The sequence below is a fragment of the Sinocyclocheilus anshuiensis genome, unplaced genomic scaffold (genome assembly GCF_001515605.1).
Source record: "Sinocyclocheilus anshuiensis isolate Anshui unplaced genomic scaffold, SAMN03320099.WGS_v1.1 scaffold873, whole genome shotgun sequence".
In the NCBI taxonomy this organism is placed as follows: domain Eukaryota; kingdom Metazoa; phylum Chordata; class Actinopteri; order Cypriniformes; family Cyprinidae; genus Sinocyclocheilus; species Sinocyclocheilus anshuiensis.
This window is the reverse complement of record NW_015557103.1, coordinates 267,087-274,577: the sequence shown is the minus strand read 5'-3', so window position 1 is coordinate 274,577 and position 7,491 is coordinate 267,087. Positions and strand designations below refer to the sequence as shown.

Here is a 7,491-nt window from a genome sequence, read left to right as displayed (position 1 = left end):
AGACTAAACCTCATGGCCCTGACAGAGACGTGGATCAAACCAGAGGACAATGCTACACCTGCAGCACTCTCAAATAATTTCTCTTTTTCCCTCTCCCACGTCTGACTGGAAGAGGTGGAGGTACTGCTTATCTCTAATGATTGGAAATGTAATCCTTTACCATCTCTGAGTGAAGTGCTCACTAACACAGATTTAGACAGATTTGTGAACAATATATATATACACCTTGCTACGTGTACTGCGTTAGGCTAACCGAGACTTGTCATTTGCACTTATATATTGTTGCTCTTTTGTTAGTTTTGACTGCTTTTATTGTCCTCATTTGTAAGTCACTTTGGATAAAAGCGTCTGCTAAATGACTAAATGTAAATGTAGGGGTCAAATGTGCTCTTTCAGCAATGATTAAACTACATTATAATATTCTTGTGAAACAGACTTTTCATTTTAAACCAGTTTAGTTATTCAAACCTGTCAGCTGTGAGATCCTTCTCTTTCTTCTTCTTCTTTCCAGTCTTCCGCCCTTTCTTTTTTTTCTAAATCAAAGAAATGTGGTTTTAGTTATGGACAAGATATGAATATAATTATGAATCAAGAAGGGTAGTAAAATATTTTGTCATATGACAGAACCAGTATTAATGTTTATGGTTTGAATTAAAATAGATAAAATAAATTGAAAATAAAATAAATATTAAATAATATACATATCTAGTATATGAAATCATCTGACACTAAAGTTTTAATAACAGGTGTGTGCCATATGTGCTTGCATCCAAAATGAAGAAATCCTGAAAACATCTGGTCACTTGACTTAACAAACAAACCAATTACACTGTGCGTCACCAAGTGATGATCTACTCGTGTGTTTTCCTGATTATCCAGAAAGAACCGTTTTTATGCAGCTTGCTGGAGACACCCTGGAACCTTCTGTAATTCAGGGCTTTTCCAAACCCCAAATGAACGAGACTAGCAGGACTAGCAGCCAGGTATTTTCTCAGATGATACGTTACTAAACGTTCCTAATATTTACTGGGTGAAGAATGGAACATATCCACTTCCATTTTCTCAGAAAACACTGGACTGAGTGTACTGTGATTCCCCAAAATATTTTTATGGAGAATTGTAGATCATTTCCTGGGTTTGTGAGTCAATGATATTAAGATGAGGAAACACCCTGCAAATGGAGTAGCTTTTTCTTCAAAAACAAATCTTCTGAAATGATATAACAGACAGAGTGAACTCCTGCTAGCATTAGCTCAAGTTGGGCGTCACATGTTCACTTAATAAACAAACCCTCCCTTTTGCATAATTGTCAATTTGCTCTACCCAAATTGCATGGCTTCCAAAATTCACTGAATGTTTTTCAAAATTCCAGCAAAGTACAATATACCAACATTTTGAGGATATGGAATTTAGTCTTATGCCAGCAGAGCTGAATGGGATTTGCATGTGCCTGCATTTGCAGAATGATTAATGATAAAACATCTTTCTGTATGAATTACACGCGTCAGACAGACAGCGTCTGTGACCAATTTAGCTGTCAAAACTTCTCAGCGTAAAACAACTGATGCAGAGTGCCAAATATGTTGTTGAGGAATTCCAGCTCTTGTGCAGGCATGCGATGAGGCCTTTTTCTCTGCGTCTTGTTTTGGAAAAGACACAATACTGACTGATTGCAAGAAATACATTGATGGATTGGTCTGATATATATTCACAGGTCACCGTTAAACAGCCACGCACATATTCACATCTTTGTCAGTATATATGTATATTATTCTGTCTAGATATTGCTGGCATATAATGTTGCTGGTGTGTTTATTGTGTGTACTTTGCAAATATGAATGTCTAGCATTGATCGTCATGATGTAGTAAGTCATGACGTATCGACATTCTAATACTGTTTATGGGATTTTATGGAAGCTTATTTGAATGCAAATGTCAGTTAAGCCTCATTCAATATTCTTGTGAGTCAAGTCCCCTTTATCTACATAGCACTTACAGATTTGTATTGTATCACTTACAATACAGATTGTCAAAGCAGCTTTACAGTGTCAAACAGGAAAATAGTTTGTCAGTGTTTGTTCCACTAGTCAGTAGTCATATATTGCTTGTATGTGTTGGTGTGTGTGTGGTAGAGAAGGTGGGAAAAAGAGGCCCTATCAAAACACAAGGTGATGAGGGCAAGACGCCTTTACTAATTCTTTGTCCAGCCCACATTCCTGTTCATGAGGGCAGATCACTGTATGACCCCAGGGCCCCTCACACAAGGTGCATAAACAGAAGGCTGAGAGTACATCTCAAGATCTGGATCCATTCAGACTAAACGACACATTACAGGGATTTACAGACCAGTCACCATCTAGAATCTGAGCAGAGAGCACTAAGCATCTGTACACTGTCACTCATGCAGGTCATTTAAAATGTGCTTACGGTCTTATCTCAAAGGAAGTATGCACGCCATTCACCTTTTTACTACTTTTCTTTACTTTTTTCTTTTTCTTTCCCGTCTCTGTCCACCACCAATTTAAGGTTCTTCAGTTCCTGCCTCATCAGTTCATCCACCTGAGGCAAAAATATGAAAAAGAGAAAGATAAAAGAGAAAGATAAAAACAAGGATGGAGAAAGATTAAGAAAAATTTGAAGGAATGAATTAGGCCACAAGGGAAGAGAAAGAGCTGAGGTGTTTTGTTTTTATAGAGTGTTATGAATTTCATGAAATGTATTGCAGAAAGAGTGTTGATTTCTTTACTCCCAACCACGGCTTGTATTCACAAGTGTCCGGGACAAAATTATGAAGCTGAGGGCCCCACTCCTCATACTACTGGAAGGTTAAAGATGTGTTTACTGGGCCCCCTTCATCACAGGCCCCTGGTTCCCCCCGATGACAGCTCTGCTCCCACCTGAACTCTGAGCTCCTCTTCAACTTCCAATCTCTTCTCCTCACGCACCAACTGAGCATCAAAACATTGAAGGAAGTTCTGTTTTTCATCTCGGTTATGCCAAACCTCTGCAATGCACAATAAATGCACAGAGTAAGTATAGATTTAAATAGAACACATGACTACGGCAGTGACAATATGATCATACCACTGGGAAATAGCCATGGTGCTTCACATTACATTCATTTAAACAGCAGAAAGCTGACATTTTCTGACATGTGAAAACAAATTTGAGTTGGACACAAAGCATCAAAGTAAAGCCAGGAGAACATCAGTCAGCACTGTGTGTAAAGGAGGAAACAATTCTGAGCGAGGTCTGTTGGGCCTCAGTCGGAGCTCCTGCGTGTGTCCTGCGTAGAGGAAGCACAGGTGCTGTGGTCTGGGTGAGAACGTAGCATACGATTGTACTCCGTGCTGTGCTCTCACGCGCCACATCCTGACAGGAAATCCATTTCCATCCACTTCCTGTCCCGGCTACAGGCTGTATGCCAGGTTGATTCGGAAACTGGAACTGGACTGAATGGCAGGTTCTGACCTCACAATGAGTCTGAAGTTGTTTTCCCCTGTTTTACCATTTGCATATCATTTAGATGAACAGAAATAAACAGCAATCTTAATCTAAACTCACCAGGACAAACATTTGTGAAAGTGCTAAAAAATATATTTACATTTGGCAGATGCTTTTAACTGCATTCAATAAATACATTGTTATCAGTTATGATAAAAATGCCCTACTGTTTGAGCTTCAGGGACACTTATGTAACTACCTATGTCTCATAAACAGTAGGGTTGTGTGTATTTATAAATTGAAACAGAACTAGTAGTGGAATGCACATTTGAATTTAAAGCTACAATGCAGATCCCCTCCCCCCTTTTGGGTTAAAAATGAACAAAATGTAAATATTGCGCAAGATCATAAAACAATCTATGTTCATATCAGTGTGTTTGTCTTACTCTGATTCGTATAGCCTACAACAATAAAATTTTGAGCTAACAGGTCAGATTTGGAGGGAAATTACTATTCACACAATCCATGAACACAGTCAAGAAGGTCTGACTACTATATTGCATTCCAGAGTGATGAGGAGTGGTTGTAGTTTGTTGTGAAAATAAATAGTGTTACATAGAATTTGAAGTAGTCAGCAAGCAGGCATTTAATATGGACAGTTCTAAATGTCAACCCTCATTGTCGTCTGGGGAGCACCCACTGACAAAACAGAAAGTTTGATAGAGGCCATGCCAAAACAAGATTCAAATTACAGCAACAAATCTGATACTTGCTCACATTATATTTTTTTCTGTAGAAAGTTCTTAAGAAGTTTTAAGGTTTTATAGGCCTTGACAAAGTGACACACCAAGCCTACAGTCAGAACATCGAGCATCTGTCAGCTCAGTTTTCGTGATGTGTTCCGCAGCATCGACACTAGTTGGACCCCATTGGTGGATTTTTGACCACTTTTTGAATAATGAATGTAGACTACTGCCACCTATTGATTTCCTCTCACGCAGGTGCAGAACATATGTGCAAGTTGGCTGTTGGCTATAGTTTTTGCTGTGTGTTCAAGTACATCTTTTTGGCCCATACGCAGGTGACATGAGGCAACAACACGGTCAGCTTTCATCACTGCTAGTTCTTTGATCTCAGTTTGGTGTGTCTTGAGCTTTACAGACAGATTTACAAACCAGGGTGGAAGAACACTTGTTCAAACGTCTTTGAATTGTAATTCAGAAAATTCCAATTGTCTGTAATTCCAATTCTAGTTTGACATCCTGTGGTTTGTGGCCAATTAAATTCAAATACCAACTCATAAAATGATTTTTAAATTCTGAATTTCACACAACTCTAATAAGCAGTGCTGTCAAGTTCACATAGGGGCCAAAGGCCACTGATGTTAAAGCTAAATCTGGTGGAACCTAAAAATAAGCATCGAACTTTGAAATGAGATCCGTTGCTGAGGTCAGAGGTCAAACTGTCGTCCACAAAGCCTCCTTTTCAAAGTCACATTTTCAAAACATCCCGGGGCAATACGATCCACATAATTGCCTCACTCCTTCAGAGGGATGCATTCACACAGCCTGGCCTGTTCGTTTAAAGACAACATCCACCTAACTCCCCTGAAAACACACGACTGTTAGGGGTCAGCTTTTTAAACCTTCTTTATTAGCACTGAGGTCCTCTGAGAATGCTTCAACCCCACACAGTGCAAGAAGAACAGACACTACTGTGGATGAACAGAAAAGCAGCAAAATATCTGGTGCCATAGTGGCTAGTTTTGTTGGAGGGGGGTGGCCACACACATCTGCTCAGACTGAACATGGTGTATATACAACACATTTGCTACCCCACCATATGGAGATTGAGTGTAAAAACACTTCAGGGCTGGAGGGTGGTCAGCTGTACCTACTCTGCTAGGCTCCATAGCAGCCTCTTACCTTCATAGTATGGTCTTTTGTCCCATTTGTGAAGATTTGTATGCCAGTCAGTCTGCGGAGACAGAGTTGGTCTCCTTCTGCCAACCTGTTTTGCCTGTTTGTCTCGGTCATTCAGCTAACAGTTAGAAACAGACACTTCCTTGACATGGCTCTCTTTGCCAAGAGACTGACATGAAATCCATCAGTCACATACAGAAAGTGCACCGTGACGTTGAGATGCAGGAAGTGAAAGAGGGGGAAAAAGGGAGCGAGAGGGAAGCAAGCGCCAGACAAGCCTAAACAGGCAATCTCAATCTTACCCTGAGTACTACAAATGACTTCCTTGGCCTCTCTATAAGCCATTCTCAACTAGAGTGTGGGTGACTTTCCAAACAGAGCTTGTCCCTTTAGACATCATGCTGGTTATTGTCTGATTCTGGGTAAATATGGTGTTCACCTTTCCGCCTCATTACAACTAAATAAACCCACCACATCAAGTCAAGTCAAGTCTGCTTTATGATCATAAATCACATGATCATATCCCAATTACAGACAGCTGATAAAACAGTGTGCTGCAGATTAACTCGCACAACAAAGACCCTTAGCTCTAATTAGCTGTCTGGCAGGCAGGATGTAGGAGATGGACTTAACTATGTTTGTCTGCTGAACATATCATACAAATCTTTTAGGAGTTCAGATTAGCTGAATGCATTGTTTACCGTCACGGTAAAACAAGGCTGTTTTGCAAGCTGTGAGCATATGTCAGGGATTCATCACAGTCACTTCAGTCACCATCCAGGATAATTACCCGATCACAGTCACCTGAGTTCTGATCACCCGCACCTGCTGTCACCAATCAAGCCACACTACAAATACACACACAGCACAGTCACTCACTGTCCGGTCTACTCCTACGAACTTCTCTGGACTCTCTCTGCCAAATTCTCCTAGAACGAATTACCTGCTGTTCCTCCCGCGATCCTCCAACGACTCCTTGGAAACTGTTCCACGATCTCCAACGTAACCGGCATCCGATCCTCACCATCAGAACTCAGATAAGCACCCTGGAACCATTCACTGTGTTGACACTCACCTGCCTTTACACACCTATTCCAGTAATAATAAACCATCCTGATTTGCACTTACCTGTTGTGTCTGGCCTTGCTTTGTGACAGCATACTTATTTCAGAAATAATATACTTAAGTGCAAACTGAATGTAATGTTTTCAGACACTTAACTGCATGTTAATTGCAATTAAATGAAAATGTGTTATGTTAATTTTTTATTAAATGCAATTAGCTGAACTTTTGACCCACTTAAGTAGGACTTATACATCTTTATATGTAATTTCATATTTACTTCTTTCATCTTTGAAATATGGTTAAAGCATACTGCCAAATGTACTGAAAAGCATTTAGGATAAACTAAAATATTCTTTAATGTAATTTCTATTTACAATTGTATGAAATGTATTAAAATATATATTTGTAATTACACATTTGTAATGATGAAATCGCAATTTAGTACATTTAAAATATATTAATTAGATGAGTAATATCGAATAACCCACTACAGTTAAAATTATAATCAATTACTTCACATATGCTTTAGCATGTTAGTCAACACATCAAAATGATGATGTTCTGATGTTCTCTGCGAGCATCTTTCTAAGCTCAGGGCTGCTGAAAGGGTGTGGCGCAAATAAAAAAAAAATTACTGACCTTAATGTGTATCAGTCACTCCTCTCTTCCTTCTCTGCTAATGTCTTCACTGCTAAAAGGACATACTATCATAACAAAATTAACAATTCGTCTAACACTCGCATACTCTTTAAAACATTTTCCTTCTTCCTTACATTTACATTTAGTCATTTTGCAGACGCTTTTATCCAAAGCGACTTACAATTTGGGGATACATAAAGCGATTCTTCTTAAAGAGGCAAACAGATACAGGAAGTGCTTGTAATACCAAGTTTCTAGACATTGTTCAAATAAGTACAAGCTAGAAAGAGAAGGAATAAATAAAGAGAGATATTTTTTTTAATTTTTTTTTTTATAATGATGAAGTCAAGTAGCTTCGAAAGAGATGAGTTTTCAGCTGTCGCTTGAAAATTGTCAGGGATTCAGCATTCCGGATAGGGGT

The 7,491-nt window shown here is 39.1% G+C and overlaps 1 pseudogene; it reads right to left on the bottom strand.

Moving 5' to 3' along the window:
• The window catches only part of LOC107677629 (IQ and AAA domain-containing protein 1-like), a 53,590-nt pseudogene that overhangs the window by 16,355 nt on the left and 29,744 nt on the right, over positions 1 to 7,491 (bottom strand).